Source organism: Callithrix jacchus, chromosome 17, assembly GCF_049354715.1.
Source record: "Callithrix jacchus isolate 240 chromosome 17, calJac240_pri, whole genome shotgun sequence".
Classification (NCBI taxonomy): Eukaryota; Metazoa; Chordata; class Mammalia; order Primates; family Cebidae; genus Callithrix; species Callithrix jacchus.
The window spans coordinates 12,465,430-12,484,933 of NC_133518.1; the positions used below are offsets into that span (position 1 = coordinate 12,465,430).

The 19,504-nt window shown below is 38.1% G+C and overlaps 1 protein-coding gene across 10 annotated transcripts in view; it reads right to left on the reverse strand.

Annotated features, from left to right (window-relative positions):
• NAALADL2 (N-acetylated alpha-linked acidic dipeptidase like 2) overlaps positions 1-19,504 on the reverse strand; it is a 1,449,120-nt gene that overhangs the window by 1,320,368 nt on the left and 109,248 nt on the right. For 4 of the 10 annotated variants that reach the window (XM_054246904.2, XM_054246900.2, XM_054246902.2 and 1 more), the window contains one exon: positions 5,102-5,170. The exons of 3 other annotated variants lie outside the window; for them this stretch is intronic. The gene's annotated coding sequence lies outside the window, so the exon portion shown is untranslated. Of the gene's footprint in view, positions 1-5,101; positions 5,171-6,003; positions 6,179-10,725; positions 10,848-16,300; positions 16,525-19,504 lie in introns of those variants that run through there. 3 more of the 10 variants (XM_054246901.2, XM_054246905.2, XM_054246908.2) reach the window with 3 other exon arrangements.

The following is a 19,504-nucleotide window of genomic DNA, read 5'->3' on the forward strand; positions in this document are numbered from 1 at the left end:
TGTTTGTTTGCTATTTTCTTCCCTTATTTCTTCCTGTCTCCGCTGTTAAGCACAGCTATTGGCATAAAAGAGGTTTTTAATACCTAATTTTAGATTGCATTTTGAGCCTGGGCAATAGAGCAAGACTTCTGTTCTCTCTCCCCCTTTCCCTTTCTTTCTTCCAAAAAATAAAAAAAAAGTATACAAAAATTAGTGGGGTGTGGTGGGGTGTGCCTTGCTACTTGGGAGGCTGAGGCAAGAAAATCACCTGAATCCAGGAGGCAGAGATTGCAGTGAGTCGAGATCGCACCACTGCACTTGAGGCTGAATGACAAGAGCAAGATTCTGTCTCAAAAAAAAAAAAAAAAAAAAATTCCCTGTGGCTTTGGGTCTTTCTTTCTGAAGATTTTTCTTCTCATAAAACTTACATTAAATAAATTTGTTATGATTTTCTCTTTTTGCTCTTTGTATCCTTATAGGAATATGAGCCATGAAAATTGCAATGAGGAAAATATTTTTTCTCCCTGTCATGCTCTGAATATTTGTAGCCTCCCAAAATTCATAGGTAGAAAACTAATCTCCAGTGCAATAATATTAAGAGTTTCATCTTTATTAGGTGATGAGATCCTAAGGGCAGAGCCCTAATGAATGGGATTATACCCGTGTAAAAAGAAACTCAAAAAAAATTGTTTGCTCTTTTTACTGTGTGAAGAAACGTAGAAGACACCGTCTATGACAAATGGACTTCACAAGACACAGAGTCTTCTGGCTCCTTGATCTGGACCTTCCCAGCCTCCAGATCCGTGAGTAAAAATTTCTATTGTTTATAAATTGCCCAGTCTAAAATATTTTGCCCCAAATGAACTAAGACAATTTCCTGCAACACAAAGGAAAAAAAATATTGGTAGATATGACTACAAAAAAGTTTTTGACTTGCACACCACAAATACAGAAGTGTGAATTGGTACAATCTTTTATGGAGAAGATTTCAACAGTACTTTAAAACACCCTCACAAATGTATGTATTTTAAAATTTACCAGTACTACTTCTATGAAATTATTCTAAATGAATAATAAATGACATGGTTTACAGATTTTTTTAAAAAATTGTCATGTTTTAACAATGGAGGAAACATTAAAAGGTTGGAAAGAAGAAAGGAAGGAAGGGAGAAAAGAAGGAAGGAGAAAGAGTAAAGAAGAAAAGGCAGGGCAGGGGAAGGCAGTGAAGAGAAGGGGAGAGAAGAAAGAAAAAGGGGTGTCGATGTTCAACAATAAGCAGTTAGATAAATTGTATAATTTATTTCACAGTATATTTATTGAGTTGCACCATTAAACTATAAGTGAATATTTAATAATATTGAAAAATATTCATGATCTATTACTATAAAAAATCAAGTTATTAAACCATTAAAGATATATCATTTCATTTATGTATATTTATTTATTAAAGGCTAAGTACACATAATGGGTGGTGGAAGAATAGGTAATTTTTCATTTTTTCTTTTGTTTTCAAAACAAAATACAAATATTTTAAAAGATTTATAAAATATGATGTGAGCATTATCTGAAGACCAAGGCTAGTAGTCACATCCAACTGTATAATTTCATCAACAATGTCAGTTCTGACTTCTTTAAAATAGAAATTTCTACTTTACCTGTAAAATATGTCATGGAGAACATTATCAGCTAAATTAAAATGGCCACATTTACCTAACAGTTTATATTATGCTTCAAGATAGAATTACCTAACAGTCATCTGAAAGCAGCACCTATAAATGTACAACAAAAAATTACCCATTACTAAAATAAATGTACAATGGAAAGCTCAGACTGTTCATTTCCTGAATTAATCAAAAGAAATGGAAAATGACTCTAACTCTAAACCACATATGCTCAATTTTTTCAAGAATTTTTTCATTGTCGGATGAAATCAAGGGAAGAATTTTTCTTCTTAATGTGCAACTTAAAGTGCCATGAGCTTAGTATCCTAGATGAAGATATATACATCAAATGTTAAAGATTATTATAACTCATTAAATCTAATTTCCACCTAAACATAAGTGGAATAAATTAAGATACAGAACTAAGTTTTTCACTTTCTACATTTAATCAGCATATAAGAATTTACATTAAACATCAATATAAAGCAACATAATCTTGCTTAATTACTTTTTCCTTATAATAAATTTTAGCACATTGTTGAGAACTCATTATAGTTTGTAATTCCTTTAATAACCAAAATAGCTTTGCATAGCTTTAGATTTAAAAAAACTATAGTCACTTCCAGTTTTCTTAAACATAAACTATTAACACCTTTTAGGAGTTTGATTGACCAAATACACGGATTTGTTTGGTTTTGTTTTCTTACACATCTAATTGCACTTTTGCTTCTAGTTATTATTACATTCACCATTTAAATATGTTTTTGAATCCCCTACTGCCAAGTTTAAAATCTACAAAAGCAAGAAACATATCTTGTTCATTTTGCATTTCCAACAACATCTACTTTTAAACATAAAACTTTTTCTGTAAGTGCTGGATGAAGTAGAATTTAGGTCACTTGGGTGAAACCTAATATATAAAACTGTAGTGAAAATAAATACTGGAGACATAAAAGTCCACCGTTTATTAATCTCATCACCTTTAGCAAAACACAACCTCTGGATTAAATTTCATCCTCCGTAACATATGTATATGGTCACCTATCCTTCCCCCACTGGTCCCTCAACTAATTAAAGCATGTGAAAAACAGGAAACTGTAAATCACTGTGCAATTATGAGGAATTATTAGGTGCTAACTCTACACATTATTTTTATTTACTTATTTTTGAGGCAGGGTCTCACTCTGTCACCCATGCTGGAGTGCAGTAGCATGATCTCAGCTCGCTGCAATCTCAACCTCCAGGGCTCAAACCTCAGCCTCCCCAGGAACTGGGACCACAGACCTGCACCACCACATCAAGCTAACTTTTGTATTTTTTGTAGAGACGGGGTTTTGTCATGTTTCTCAGGCTGGTCTCAAACTCCTGAGCTCAGGCAATCAGCCTGCCTCAGCCTCCCAAAGTGCTGAGACTACAGGCATAAGCCACTACACCCAGCCTATTATTGATTTTTAGTAAAAAAGTAAACTAATCCCTGGTTTCCAGGAATTTATTTATCAATCAAACTAAAAATTTTAGGCCAAATGGGCATGTTTGTCACTGAGAATGTGAAATTAAAAACTATTAATGAAAAACTGATACTTCTTGTATAAAGAGCAGAAATTCTAATATTAGACAACGAGGCTCACATTTTTACTTCATCATTTACTAGTCATGTCAATTAAGCTCCCTGTGTGTTACCTTCCTGAATGGTATATAGGAGATGCCAAGAATAATAAAATCCTTGTTGAGCTTTCAGAAAGATTAAATATATTGTATTTGAAAGTGTTTCAACAATTAGAAGACAATACAGAAAATTTACTATTATTATTGTTTTACATAGTTAATTATTGTAGACTATTAGTAATCATCGTAGCTTTCACTAATATGATTAGTATCCACAAGGCACTAGAATATTGTATGTATATTTTTATGAATCTTCAAAACAACTGTAGAAGAGGAATATTATTCTCCTTCTACATAAGATAAAACTGAAGCTCAAACACTTAAGGAACTTCTCCAAGTATACCTAACTGCAGGGCTGGCAGAAGTTGACACAAGGCCTGTGGAAACCAAAGCCTATGTTCCTTCCACCATATTAGACTTTCAAAACAGATTTCAGGTGTCTTCCACTGAATGTCAGGAAAACAGCCCCTAAAACTCAGCATGAAAAAGCTAACCAATTGTGTTTCCTGTTACATTAAATAGGAAATATTAATATGCACTACAAATTAACCTCAATATGCAATTCATTTCATAAAACACATTAAAACTCTAAGTGGCAAACTATCTTACTAGGATATTAGTTATTAGTAAACTGCTTAAAACATTGCTTTCTGATCACCCATTAATATGGTAGTTAACAGTCGATTTGGATGCAGTAGCATGGGCTCTCTTAGCTTCACTACACTCAAAAAGCGCATGGCTTTTGTCTGTCTGAAATATACCTTTTAGTCAGGTTAGACCTGATTCTAATATTCTAACAACTATATCCAGCTCATTCTCATAAACCACTTTATTTTAAATGATATGCTGAGTTTAGATAAATAACATTTTCCCAGTACAAACAATTATCTGAATAATTTATGTGAAGGAATATGTACAAAGTCCACAGTATCTGTTAATACGTTAGCCACACACTAACCAAAGAGTAGCTTGGGTTAAACATGTCATACATTAGCAAACAAAAAGTTGGTAGTATCAAATAAAGCACCAATAGAAAACTGAATGAACTTATCTGCATTTAAACCCAAGAGCAGACTAAAAAAATTTAGACTGCTATCTCATCAAAAACAAAGAAGGCATATAATGTTTAAAATGTACTATGGAATCCTTTATTATTCAAGGCATATTTTTTAAAAGCAATCCATAGTTAATAGATAAAAATACAGAGAACATATAGCAGTTATTTTATTACATATATTTTATGATTATTTAAATGCTATAAAGTTATTAGATTAATTGCTTATTTTTAAAGAAAAAAGAAGTAAACAACTTCCCCAAAAAGATAAACAATACGATAAAATTTTCTTTTTTTTTTTTTTTTTTGAGGCAGAGTTTCACTCTTGTTACCCAGGCTAGAGTGCAATGGCGCGATCTCGGCTCACTGCAACCTCCGCCTCCTGGGTTCAGGCAATTCTCCTGCCTCAGCCTCCTGAGTAGCTGGGATTACAGGCACGCACCACCATGCCCAGCTAATTTTTTGTATTTTTAGTAGAGACGGGGTTTCACCGTGTTGACCAGGATGGTCTCGATCTCTTGACCTCGTGATCCACCCGCCTCGGCCTCCCAAAGTGCTGGGATTACAGGCGTGAGCCACCGCGCCCGGCCGATAAAATTTTCTTTATAAACAGACTACTCAATGGGACATACAATAAGCATACTTTAAAAATTTCTTACACCTCATTGTAAGTAAAGACTTGGTTGAATCTCTGCCTTTATCCTGGATAAAGCAGATCAGTGGTCTAAAGATTAAAACTTACTGTGTTTTCAATCGTTTCCTTTATATAAACTAAATTTCATTTAAATTATCCTTTTCTTCCCTTGGCCTCCTAAAAAACACAAAAGAAAAAAAATTGCTTATTTAACAACTAAATCTGGGGACAGATTCAAAGCCTTGAGAGAACACCAAATGGGAAAACAGAGTCACAAATAAGATTTGAGTCCAGAAGGAACCAAAGTATGTGACAACTTTCTGGCATATCAGGAGCTACAATTAAGAAAAGAAATCTATGCCCTGCAGCAGTGAGGATACTTATTTGGCCATCCTCATTTCAGTGGATGAAAATGTAAAGTTGTATGCGTTAAATGTAAAATGCAAAAGTTAAAAGCTCCCTTCCAAGACTGTAAATTAACACACATGATACTAATCAATTCAATTAGATCAAACATAAGATTCTTTAATCTATTGGGAGGAGTGGTGAAACTAGAAATACCTGTATTCTTTAAGGTACCGTATTTCATTATTGAAGCTATGCCAAACATAATCTTTGCCCCTGACCTTAAGCACTATTTTAACATTGCTCTATAATTACTGCAGTCTTCCAAAATTTTATGATAATCATATCAAAAACAGCCAATATGTTTTATAATTTCATTTTTTATAGAGTGATCAAGGATTTGCTCCTGGATGCTTAATAAATGCTTGCCCATTGATTACAGAAAAAAAACTAGCATAGTTCCATCTCTTGAATATTCAAGAGTATAGTATTTGCTATGGTTTGGATATTTGTCCCCTCCAAAACTCATGTTGAAATTTAATCCCCAGTATGGCATTACTGAGACACAGTGCCTTTAAGAGTTGATTGGGTCATAGGGTTCCGCCCTCATGAATGGATTAACCATTCATAAATTAGTGGATTCATGGATTATCATAGGAGTGCACCTGCTGGCTTGAAAAGATGAGAAAAAGAGACCTGGGCTAGCAGGTTTCCTCATAGAGTGCCCTACACAGGCTCAGGACTTTCACCAGATGCAGCCTTTTGACTTTGGTCTTCTCAGCCTCCACGACTTTAAGAAATAAATTCCTTCTCTTTAAAAATTACCCAGTTTCAGGCACTCTGTTATAAACAACAGAAAACAAACGAAGACAGTATCTATTGCCCCACCTTACAGATGTATTATTAATTTGACCAAATTATCTGTGTTTTAAATTTAAAATTTTTATGTTGTAGAATAATTATTTTAAAATATTCTATCATTAAAATTATACTCTCAGAACTGGCAGTGCTGCTTATATACTTTATATTCTAAAATAATTTGGTGTAGCTGAAATTTATAAAAGTGTTAAGTAATATCTACATCCCACCTATTTCATTCCATTTCAACATTATGCATACATTAATTTTTTTCCTTTTCTTTTGAGAGAGAGTTTTGCTCTTGTTGCCCAGGCTGGAGTGCTTGTTGCCCAGGCTGGAATCTCGGCTCACTGCCACCTTCACCCCTCAGGTTCCAGCAATTCTCCTACCTCAGCCTCCCAAGTAGCTGAGATTACAGGCATGTGCCACCACGCCTGACTGATTTTTGGATTTTTAGTAGAGATGGGGTTTTGCCATGTTAGCCAGGCTGATCTTGAACTCCTGACCACAGGTGATCTGCCCACCTCGGCCTCCCAAAGTGCTGGAATTACGGGTGTGAGTCACTGTGCCAGGCCAATTACTATTTTATAAAGAGTTTTTTATAGATAGTGAAAAGGAAGCTCAGGTGTTTAAAATCACTGCAATTAGTAATTAAATTACATTAAAATGACTGTTTACTTTAAAAAAAAGTCCAGATGCTATACCAATATTAATTACAGGTAACCAGGATGATTTTTCCCCATATTTTTTATTCCTAAAACCCAATTACGCACCTCTAACTTTTCTCATATATAACATTTGTCACTAGGAAACCTTTAACAATGTTTTTAAAAACATGTCAGAAAACAGTTCCAATTTCTTTAAAGTTGCATTGTAAATAAAAATACACAAATTTAAAGCATGCATTAGCAAGCCAGACGTGGTGGTTCACATCTGGCTTGCCAATGCATGTTTTAAACTGGTATTCCCAGCACTCTGAGAGGCTAAAGTGGGTGAAACATTTGAGCCCAGGCATTTGAGGTCTGCCTGAGCAACATGTTGAAACCCTGTCTCTACAAAAAGTATAAAAATTAGCTGTGTATGGTGCCATATGACTGTAGTCCCAGCTACTTAGGAGGCTGAGGTGGAAGGATCACCTGAGCCCAGGGGGACTGGGACTGCAGTGAGCTGTGATTGTGCCACTGCACTCTAGTTTAGGCATCAGAGTGAGACCCTGTCTCAAAAATAAAATAAAATAAAAATAATAAAATGTACATTAGCAACATAAATCATATTTATGGCAGTTCAATAGTCATGTTTAAGGTATAGAAGATGGGAGAGCCGACAGGTAACTGAAGGAAGGAGGCAATAAAAATGACAGGAGTCAGTACCTTTTCCTAAATTAGAAAATTGTTAATAACAATCCAGTGCAGTAAAGAGACCAATGTTATCCTCTTAGCACCATTCCCAAATGGTGATATGAAGGTAGGGAAGAACTAAAATATCTTAGCCTTACTTACTGTCACCAGCAAACTGGTAAGATTTCTTTTTTCTGTTTTTCTTTCTAAGTATTTTTATAGGCTTTATATTTTTATTATAAGTATTTTATTATAAGTATTTTTATAGACTCTATATATCAAGCTATGTGCTTTCTGTATTCTTTTTTTTTTTTTTTTTAGAGGGAGTCTTGCTCTGACGCCAGACTGGAGTGCAGGGGCGCGATCTACTCACTGCAACCTCCAACTCCCAGGTTCAAGCGAAGCAATTCCCCTGCCTCAGGTGTGGGCCACCACGCCTGGCTAATTTATTTATATATAAATATAATACCTGTAGTATTAGTGTTATACATATATATATAGACATGGGGTTTCACCATGCTGGCCAGCATGATCTCTACAGGTGTATGCCACCACACCTGGCTAATTTATATATATAGAGAGAGAGAGAAAGAGAGAGAGAGAGAGAGAAAGAGACGGGATTTCACCATGCTGGCCAGGATGATCTCGACCACCCAGCTTATATTTCTAAAGTAATATATAGTTACTTTATAAAATCTGGAAATTGTACAAAAGCATTAGTGAGAACATTTAAATTGTCTATAATTTAATAATGCAGAGACAAAACTATCTGCAGCTCGATTTATTTTTTCCTAAGTTTTTTTCTGTGCATATGTACATTAATTTTAACCCACTTTATACTATACTATGAGTACAATTCTGCATTCTGTTTTTTCACTTAACACATCAGAAATTCCGTATGGTATGTTATGTACCCTTTAAAAGCATAATGTTTAAGGGCTATATAATACCCCATCATACAGTTTTACCAAAATTTATTTATAGTTCTCCCACTGTATCAGTTTAGGTTGTTTCCAATTTTGTGTTTACATAGTTTATAATGAACAAAATCATTTTGAAAAGTTATCTGTGGTTTTAACATCTCTGATTTCCTTCTTGGAGAGAATTCTAAAATTAGATGTCTAGGTCAGAAGGTAGGAACCTTTTAAAAACTGTTGATACATACTCTAAATTGCTTCCAGAAAGATTGCACATATTTACATTTGATTCGGCAATGTATAAAAGCATTTCTCTTTCACTTCTAGCTTTATGCTGCAAGAACATGATGACATCAGCAAGGCAAGAATTGGTGAAGCATTTTAATTCTTTTGTAATTTACTATTTCAACGTTTTGTTAAATGCCCTAAGCTGAAAGGCTTCAGAGAACATGTCAAAATGTGCTCACAATTATGTTAACTTTTCTTTAATTTGAGGTTTAAGGAGCTACAATTATTCTCACCAAACTATGTCCCAATGTCATTTGACTCAGAACTATTGCTCTAGAAGGACAAAATAAGATAAAAATATATAGAGAAAAATGATATCTTAGAATGTGGGATTTCATCATATAGACCTAAGGAAAAAAACAGAATGTTGAGAAAGGAAAATAATGTTTATCTGTGGAATGTGAGTCCTTTTAAATTATGAGGCCCAAAGAGGCATTGAAATGAGAGAGCAATCATGTCCTGCTCACAACCTTCTAAACTATGTATCCATCTCTGGAAACTTCTTGCTATTGCAACAAGTAGCTGTAAATTAATCTACTAATCCCACACTGGACACAATAATCCACATCCTAGATCTTACCAAGGTATAAACAATCAACGCCTTATATTATTTTAATGTAAATTATTGGTAAAAACCCAGAAACTGCCTCTTCATTCCCTTTAAAATTACACTTGTCACTGGCCGGGCACTGTGACTCACCCCTGTAATGCCAGCACTTTTCGAGGCTGAGGCGGGCAAATCACCTGAGGTCAGGGGTTCAAGACAAGCCTAGCCAATACAGTGAAACCCTGTCTGTACAAAAATACAAAAATTAGCCAGACATGATGACGGGTGCCTGTAATCCCTGTAATCTCGGGAGCCTGAGGCAGGAGAATTGCTTGAACCCAAGAGGTGGAGGTTGCAGTGAGCAGAGATTGAACCACTAGACTCCAGTCTGGGCGACAGAGCAAGATCCCATCTTAAAAAAAGAAAAAAGGCAGGGCACAGTGGCTCACATCTGTTATCCCTATACTTTGGGAGGCCAAGGCAGGCGAATCATGAGGTCAGGAGACAGAGACCATCCTGATAAACATGGTGAAACCGTGTCTCTACTAAAACACAAAAAATTAGCCAGGTATGGTGGAGCGCACCTGTAGTCCCAGCTACTCAGGAGGCTGAGGCAGGGGAATCGCTTGAACCCGCGAAGCGGAGGTCGCAGCAAGCAGAGATCGCACCACTGCACTCCAGCCTGGGCGACAAGAGCAAAACTTGGTCTCAAAAAATAAAAATAAAAAACTAGTTGTCACTGCTTCTAATCGGAATGTACACGCAAGGCAACTTATGTGACAGTGTGTTGGGGGAAGCAGCAATGGAGTTTCCAAACTGAAACTGATGAAGAACGTGGCACGGAAAAGAGTGAGGAGGAAGGGGAAGGAAAAAGTGCAGCTGAGTTTGAAGATGCAGAAGGTGTTCTGAGGAAAGATATGAACACAAGGAACCAGTTTATGTAGGTACACTGTAAACCCTTCCTCAACTGCTGCCTCCCGGAACAAGTGAGTGCCACATAGCTGGTCCTCATTTATACTTATCATCGCTTCATGATTATGTTATTGCTATTCTAATCGGGTCCAAATTATCTAGAGCAAAACTTACAGAAAGGACATTATCCCACATTATATAATGAAGTTTGTGAACCAACAAAAACTAATCTGTTTAATGAATAATAAACAGATTATATTTTGTGCTTCTTACTTTGTTCTCCTTACTCTTCTCTTTGAAAATAAAGAGTAATTTCTGGTTAAATACATCTTTACCTCTTCCCATCCCCAAATCCAACTAAAATAAGAATACAGAAATTTCAAAAAAGTACTACGCATGAACACAAAAAGAACAGGAAAGAAATCACAATATTCAAGAGTTTACATATCCGTAAATCAACCTGGCCAGCATAGTGAAACCCCATCTCTACAAAACATTTAAAACTTTGCCAGGTGTGGTAGCACACACCTGTAGTATCAGCTACTCCAGAGGCTGAGGGGGGAGGATTGCTTGAGCCCATGAGGTAGAGGCTGTAGTAAGCCAAGATTGCTCCACTGCACTCCAGCATGAAAAACAGAGCGAAACTCTGTCTACAAAACAAAAAGAAAATCAATCAATAAGAAACAAAAACACCTGCTACAAGACAGAAAACGGGTAGAAGAAAGGTAACCGAATTAGCAGAGCACACAGTACAACATAAGAGCCTGCAGAGGAAGTCATCAATAAGGAATGTCGGTTTCACCGCAGAATCCCCCCAGGGGTCAGTAAGTGGCGTTACCAGGTATTATGAAAATCAGGAGAAAACTGCAGGGGCTAAGAATAAGACACTTGAATGTTTGAATAAGGTCTCCTTCTCTGACTGCAGAACCAGAAGACTGGTCTCCCTTCTCACCTCCCCCACAAAAAAAGAGTGGAGGTACATGTCCTAGAAAGACTAAACCAGAGTACCTCAAACTTGGGAGCATGAAATGCAAAGTTCAATCAAGGGAATTAGGTGAAGTTTACAAACTGACTTGTGGGAATTTCATTCTCTTCCTGTCCCAGATCTACCTTCAATCAGTTCCTTCTACTCCCTGAGAAAATATCACCAGATAATTAAAAACGGAGAGGCCTTCTCCTCATCATTCCATAGTGAAATTCACCAAAAAACAAATCCTACCTAAGAGGTATCAACAGTTATCAGCTCTTAGTATTTTATTCTTAAAATTAGTATTTCACCATTATTTAATATATGAGAAATGCCTCAACATGAAAAAGACCAAAAGAAACAGAAAAAAAGGAAAACAGGTAGAAACAAAGACAATGCGGAGAGTGAGAATGATTTCAACAAAATATAAATTAATATATTAAATATGTAATTTACATAACTAATAAAACAAAAATAGAATTCCATACAATAGGAATAGGCACAGAATAAAGAGTCTCTAAAAATTATGAAAATCATAATTAAAAATGACACTAAGTAACTCATCAGAAACAAAAGGAAATGGGAAATATCAAGAAATAGAATACTAGAGACTCAATCCAGGATGGCCAGCATTTTTCCAATAGAAGTTTCAGTAATGAAGACAGAAATCACAGGAAAGAATATCACGATAGTAACAATAAAAGAAAAAGAAAAAAAAGTACCAAGCGGAAAGACCAGTGTGCAAAGGCATATAGATATACAACAACGTGATCACAAGACGTTCTGAGTAAAGAAGCACCAACCATCAGCCTGGACTCTGATTTGCCAAAAGAAACACCGCAAGATCATAGAGCTTTGAAGTTCTGAGAAGCTGCCTATTCTAAATCAAACTATCAATTACACAGGATAGTAGAACAAAGACATTTCAGGCATGTAAGGAGTTGAAAAACTTTCCCGGGAACCCTTTCCTAGGAACGTACTGGGTGCAGGTAACACAGACACCTAATACATAAAAGTGTAAAAAACAGTTCCAGGATGACAGTTACCTGGCCTAGAAGTGACAGTTAAAACTGATGAAGGAGAACAAAGGGTTACAACAGGAACATTACCAAGCCCAAAACAAAAACAAAATAGTTCAATGTAGCTAATAGATTATTTTATGAATTTGACCGTTTAAAAAGGTTATTGAGGCCAGGCACAGCTGCTTGCCTGTAATCTCAGCATCTGGAAGGCCAAGGCAGGAGGATCACTTGAGCCCAGTATTTCAAGACAAGCCTGGACAACATGACAAGACCTTGTCTCTACAAAAAGTTTTTTATAAATTAGCCAGGCATGGTGGTGCATGCCTGTAGTCCTGGAAACTTGGGAGGCTGAGGTGAGAAGATCACTTGAGCCTAGGAAGTCAAAGTTGCCAGTGAGCCATGTTCATATGTTCATACCACTGCATTTCAGCCTAGGCAACAGAGTGAGACTCAGTCTCAAACAAATAAATAAATAAATAAAAATTAAAAGATCATTTATAACATTTGAGAACAAATAGTGAAAGATTTAGTAAAACCAAACAAAAAAGGAAAGAATTCTAGGACTTTTTTAATGTACAAGAAAGGCAAAAAATCATGTGTTTTGGTTCAAACAATAATCACTTAGTTATTATAAATGTAAAAACCACTAATTTAACACACACATGTAATACAACCTTGTAATTAAAATGAAGGGAAAATATTTGAGATTTCTGGATGCCAGATCTAGAAAAACAAATTCTCAACCAACAAAACGATAAGTCAGTGGGTAACATGAACAATTTAAAAATCAAGAAATAACTTTATAAGCACAGAGCTATCAAAAGGAAAAACTGGAACAGTTGGAAATGATTGCCTTTTTAGAAGTAGGACAGGATTGGGGTGGGAAGAATGAGAGAAGTATTAAGGATTACTGGGGATTTTTGTTTTGTTTTGTTTTCTTTTGTTTTCTCTTTAAGCCTATGTGATTTCTTTTTCTTTTTTGAGACAGAGTCTCACTGTGTCACCCAGGCTTGAGTGCAGAGGCAAGATCTCAGCACACTGCAACCTCTGCCTCCTGGGCTCAAATGATTCTCATGTCTCAGCCACCCGAGTAGCTGGAATTACAGTGCACACCACCATGCCCAGCTCATTTTTGTATTTTTTTAGTAGAGACAGGGTTTTGCCATGTTGGCCAGGCTGGTCTCCAACTCCTGACCTCAAGTGATCCACCCACCTAGGCCTCCCAAAGTGCTGGGATTACAGGTGTGAGCCACAGTGCCTGGCCAGCCTATGTGACTTTTAAATCACATTTATATGATACTTCCATAAAATCATGATTAATTTCATTGATTTTACTTTAGTAAAATCCACCCTAAAGTTTTGTTCTTTCAGAAGGGAAAGTAGAAAAGAGTGGGATGGAGAAAATGGGCTGAAGTAGGGAGAGGGAGAGAAAAAGAATAAGGGAAAAGCAAAAAAGAAATGATATAGTCTATAAAACATCTTAGAAAGCAGTTTTCTTAAAATGTTGTTAATTAAATGTAAAAGAGGTAATCAAGTAATTTAACCTGATTGCTAATTACTGTTTCTGGAATGAGTTAATTGCTGTACTGTATTTGTAAATAAGAAATAAGTATCAGTGAAATATAGCTTAATTACTTAGACTGTATTTCTCCATTCACTCCCTTATTACCACCCCCATTCACCCGACTTCATCTAGTGCATAATGTCCACAACTCTCTCCTAGCCAATCATCTTGCCTGTAATCCCAGCTCAAGTTAATTTCTCAGAAGACCATATTACTATCATGGCACTTCCAGTTTAAGAACTGACAACAGTCCATTGCTTGGGTTTGAAGCTGTACCTGCTTCTCACATCTCGTAACTTTCCAGGGCAGGTCCTTTGTTCCAGTCACTCATGTCTCCTTCTTGCACTATCAATCTCCCTGACGTTGCTTCCTAAAGTACCACCTCTATGCTTTGTGCTGTTGGGTAATCCCACAAAGTTTTCCATTTACCCCTCATCCACCCAAGTTCTCCCCATCTGTCATAGTACAGCTCAAGCCATATCACTTCTAAAACGCCCTCTCTGAAAATTCCACAGCACATATATTTAGCCCTTCTCTACTCATTCTCATGATGAGGTAGGAGACCAGCAGGACTTCTTTCCCAGTCCCAACGGATGAAATGAAGAAACTGGCCAGAACCAGCAAATGGTGCTGAAGGCAACCTGTACCTTCCCTAGCTGTCCATCAGCATAAACAGTCCCATCAGTGCCGTGACAGTTTACAAATGGAACAGCAACATCTGTGTGTTATCACCACTTTCCTAGAGATTGCTGAAAAACTTGCCCGTTTGTTCGTATGTAATTAAAAGTGGGTATCAATACTGCCAGCCAATAGCGCATATGCCACTACTCCAGGTGCACTGTCTGTGGGTTAGCCCTGCTTCACAAGGAGCAGTCATTCTGCTGTGCACTGCCACTCCAACAAGTGCAGTGCAGTGCCACGGTGCCTGGCCAGCCTATGTGGTACCTGCTTCCACTGCCAGCTCTTTCTTGAAGTCTTTTCTGGGTGAAGCTGAGAACCCTCCAGGGCTAATTCACTGCTCTGCATCATCTAGAGCCCAAATGTGTGGCCTGAGAAGACAACCAGAGGCTGGTGGTGAAGCAGCAAGGTGAAATCAGCAACAGAAGCTGCAGCTATGTAACACAGAGGCCAAAACACTGAAGAGCTGCTAACACTGCACAGCTATAACACTAGCTGAAGACTCATTTCTGAGCCATCATCTTTCCTGACAGGCAAAAGCAGTGTTGCTGAGTGAACAGGCCAGCAGCCGCAGTGCCACCACCTCGTGTGAGACCCAGCACTCCACTTGGCAGGTCAGCAGTCTGTGCACCAATCCCTTTGCAGCAGCAAAACTCACCCAAGCTAGGAAAACCTTCACCCAGGCCCCAAGTGGGAGACGGCTCAGCACTATTTCAGCCCGGGGTGATGGGTGAGTGTCCCTTCTATTCCCCCTTGGATATCGAGTGAACAGGGAAATAAGTACTCTGGGTACATGGTCACTTCAAAGTCCGTTGCCATTTGGGTGCCTTGGATAGAAGCACGCCTGACCAACTACATACTTGTCGCCCATTCTCTCAGTCCTTTCTCCCCTAATGTCATTGCTTTTTCCACAGTGAAATGTACGCTTTGTTTGCAGTTTTTGCTTTGGCTCCCTGCTAACTGTATTTGGGCAATTATTTAAGGCAGGGCACTTGGTTATGAGAGGGCCTCCATTGTGTTGATTCTGGGATGTCAGAGTCACATTATTCTCTCACCTCAATTTGGCAATTGGGTTTTACCATCGGTTGTCCCCCAGATACTCTAGGATTTTCGGCATCTGGTATGGGAACTCTCCTTGAACAATACTTGGGTACGCTGAGTTACTTGTCATTTGGTACTGTTTGCCACTCTCCCCACACATTCCAGGGTTTTGGGCATTGAATTCCTTCTAGAATTGTGGGTTAGAGTCCCACCCAAGGGGATTCTTGGCCTTGGCCTTTTCTTGTTTTCTACCCTAAATTTGTAATTTTCCGTAACAGCATTTTCTTATCATCATTGTACTTAAATTTTTTGTTTTGTACTTTGCATACATAAAAATACATCTTTTGTCATATACTGTTCACTGGAGAAAGCAGTAATCTATGGCCCACTCATTTTTCATAATCCACTTTCAGAACGCTTTGTTACAGGAGGTGAGAATTTGCAGGGGAAAATAATGGAGCTCTTGCTACACTGAGAAAAGCCTCTGTGTCAATTAGAGGTCCTTCTTAGACATGGGGCAACGGCAAGCATCCCGAAGAACTCACCACTGTGGTGAGTTCTTTTAGGCAATTGGAGATAATTTAAATTAAATGACTGAAAAAGAAAAAAAAAAAACTCATCTTCTATTGCAACACCGTTTGAGTCCAATACAAATTGGGAGAACAAACAATTGGACCTAAAAATGGCTCTTTATGTTATCAGACTACTTTACGATTAGATGTACTTTGTAAAAAAGAAGTAAAATGGAGAAAAGGTTCTTATTTACAGGCTTTCATGGTCCTCTACTAGGATCCTGACTTAAAGGATAATTATAGAATGTGTCTGACTCACGTTTTTCCCAGGCACCAAGAAGCCACGCCTGATATCTTAGATGATCCCTCCTAGCTGCTCCCCATAGAAGGCCCATGCCCTCCTCATAGCTGTGTTAGTATTCCAATTCTGAGGTGAGACTCCACCATTTCTCCAGCACAGGATTCCACCCTAAGGTCATCAGGCACCCCTCCCTCTTATCCAGCTAGCCACTTCCTCTTGCTGCCAAAGAAGTAAGCACAACCAGTACCACCAGAAGTGGGGCCCTAAATAGCCCCCAGAATAGAACTTGGGTCCATTGTGTGATGTAGGTGACAGAGATGAGGGAACAATCAGAGTACATGTACCTTTTTCTATGTCTGATTTAGCTTTAGGAGAAAAAAAATGGCCAGCTTTCAGAGGATCCAGGGACGTTTATACAGGAGTTTATTAAGTTGATCATGTCCTTTGACTTAACTTCGTATAATTTACAAATATTATTGTCAACCTGCTGTACTGTAGGAAAAAACAAAGGATTCTGGGCAGTGCCCATAAATATGCTGGTAGAATGGCTGTTATAACCGGGATCATGCCGTTTAGCATATAGGTGAAGCTGTGATCCCAGATATAGACTCCCAAGGGGATTATCGAAGGTGATCCCCAAGATCTCAAACACAGAAATCACATGGTAACTTGTTTAAAAAAAGATAGTTAAAAGTGTGTGTTTAAGCCAGCTAATTATGACAAGGTTAGAGAAGTAACCCAGGGGAAGAACAAAAATCCCACTCTGTTTCAGGGCCATTTGATTGAGCTACTCAGAAATACACTAATGCAAACCCAGACTCCCTGGAAGGGCAGGCCTTCCTGGATATGCCCTCTATCAATTTACCCCTGACATTAGGAGAAAGCCACAAAAGGCAGAAATGGGACTTCAAACCTCTTTGAGCCAACCCTTAAACATGGCCTTTAGAGATTACAACAATAGGTACAGGGCAAAGGAAGTGGAGAGAACCACAAGAAAGGGCCAAAAAGCACAATTATTAGTGACAGCCTTAAGTCTCCCTATGACTCAGGATTACGTATCCCAAGTAAGTGTCATGAGCTTGCTGTCTCAGATGCAAAGACAAGAGCCTCTGACTTGCTGGTCCATGGGCCAGAATCAGTGTGTCTTCTGTTAGCAAGAAGGTCTTTGGAAAGGGAAATTTATGAAGAAATTTTGTATGTGATTAAGTTGGTTGCTATTAAAACGGAATTGTTTATAATAGTTTTTGTAAAGAATGGTCCTCTATGGTAAAACAAGGTTTTTCATAAGGTATTGAAAAATCCTGAGATGATAACTCCTTCAGCTTTTTCATCAGTTCCTATAATTTTTTCTCCTCTGGTTCTTACTGTTGTTATGGCTTGATGTTAAAATATTTTATCTTCGAGGTCTATAAAAGCAATGTTTTCCTCTAGTATAACTTGATTCTATACTCTTGATTTTTCTTAGTGTGTAGCCATATTTCTAGCTTTTGGTTTTTGATTCTTATATAGCTTAAAAAGGGTTTTAAGGGCTAATGGGTGCCTGACCACTTCCATTCCCATCTGGCCTAAAACATTTAATTTGCTATAAGAAACCTGGAAAATTAATTCAAGACATGATGGAAACAGGGGGTTGAACATGCCTCATTATGCCCTCCACTTTGGAATTTAGGCCAGGTTCAAAAGGCCTTTCAAAAACATGGAAATAAAATATTGCCCTTTCCCACAAGGGAAAAGAATAGCTTCTATGTTCAACCAGGAGACTTAATCCTATTAAAAACTTGGAAAGAAGGATTCTCCTAGGATGAATTGCAACTAGGAGAGAAGGGCCCATATCCTGTGTTGGGTACTCCTGCTGCTGTTGGGCTCTGAGAGGGGTCACTGGCTGGATGCACCTGTCCAGGATTCTATGTGTTTCTTTTGAGTCCCCACAGGCACAAGAGGAGGAAACCATGATCTACACCTCTGGAAGATCTCCACTACCTATATAAAAGAATCAGTACTCAGCCAAAAGTGGTAACACAATGCTGTGGATGGGCATAGACACAATTTTTCTCTTCTTCCTCATAATACTTATTTTCTTCTTCTTTTTTTTTTTTTTTTTTTTTTGAGATGGAGTTTCGCTCTTGTTACCCCCAGGCTGGAGTGCAGTGGCCCGATCTCGGCTCACCGCAACCTCCACCTCCTGGGTTCAGGCAATTCTCCTGCCTCAGCCTCCTGAGTATCTGGGATTACAGGCATGCGCCACCATGCCCAGCTAATTTTTTGTATTTTTAGTAGAGACGGGGTTTCACCATGTTGACCAGGATATGGTCTCGTTCTCTTGACCTCATGACCCACCCGCCTCGGCCTCCCAAAGTGCTGGGATTACAGGCTTGAGCCACCGCACCCGGCCTAATACTTATTTTCTTTTTTTTTTTTTTTTTTTTTTTTTATTGCATTTTAGGTTTGGGGGTACATGTGCAGAACATGCAAGACAGTTGCATAGGTACACACATAGCAGTGTGTTTTGCTTTCTTTCTCCCTTTCACCCACATTTGGCATTTCTCCCCAGGCTATCCCTCCCCACCTCCCCCTCCCACGGGCCCTCCCCATTTCCCCCCAATAGACCCCAGTGTTTAGTACTCTTCTCTCTGTGTCCATGTGTTCTCATTTTTCATCTATTGCTTTGGTAAACCACCTCCTCCTGGGAAACACCTCTTTTGTCCATTTTGAGTGTAGAGGCCATTCTAAGGTCCAACCTCACACCATGTTGCCTCTATTATTCCTCTTTGTTCTCCAAGTAAATTTAATCCACTGTACGTGGGGAAAAAACTCTATAGTAAATGTTTCAAAAATTACAATTAGGAAATCATTTTCTTCATTGCTAGATCTGTCATCAACATCCCCAAGATAGAGAATTCCCCCTTCCAGCACATCCAGAAAATCTCATGGCCATCTCCCCAGATCTCCTAATTAACCACAGTGTTTTCAAAATAGCCAGTCCCCTACTTGTTAGGTAGAACTTTCCCCCACTTAACAAATTCCACTGAACTTCTCCTGCTACTGTTATCTGGACCTGGAAAATTGGGTACCTGGACCTCTAGTGCACTAAAGATACTATCTTTTGTATCCATTGCCTTGTTAATGACATGCAAATGAAAGATTCCTTGTGATGCTCTGATCCAACCCTAGTGGCCACGTTTCCAAGGCCACGGAGAAGCAAATGGGATTCCACTTGTAAGT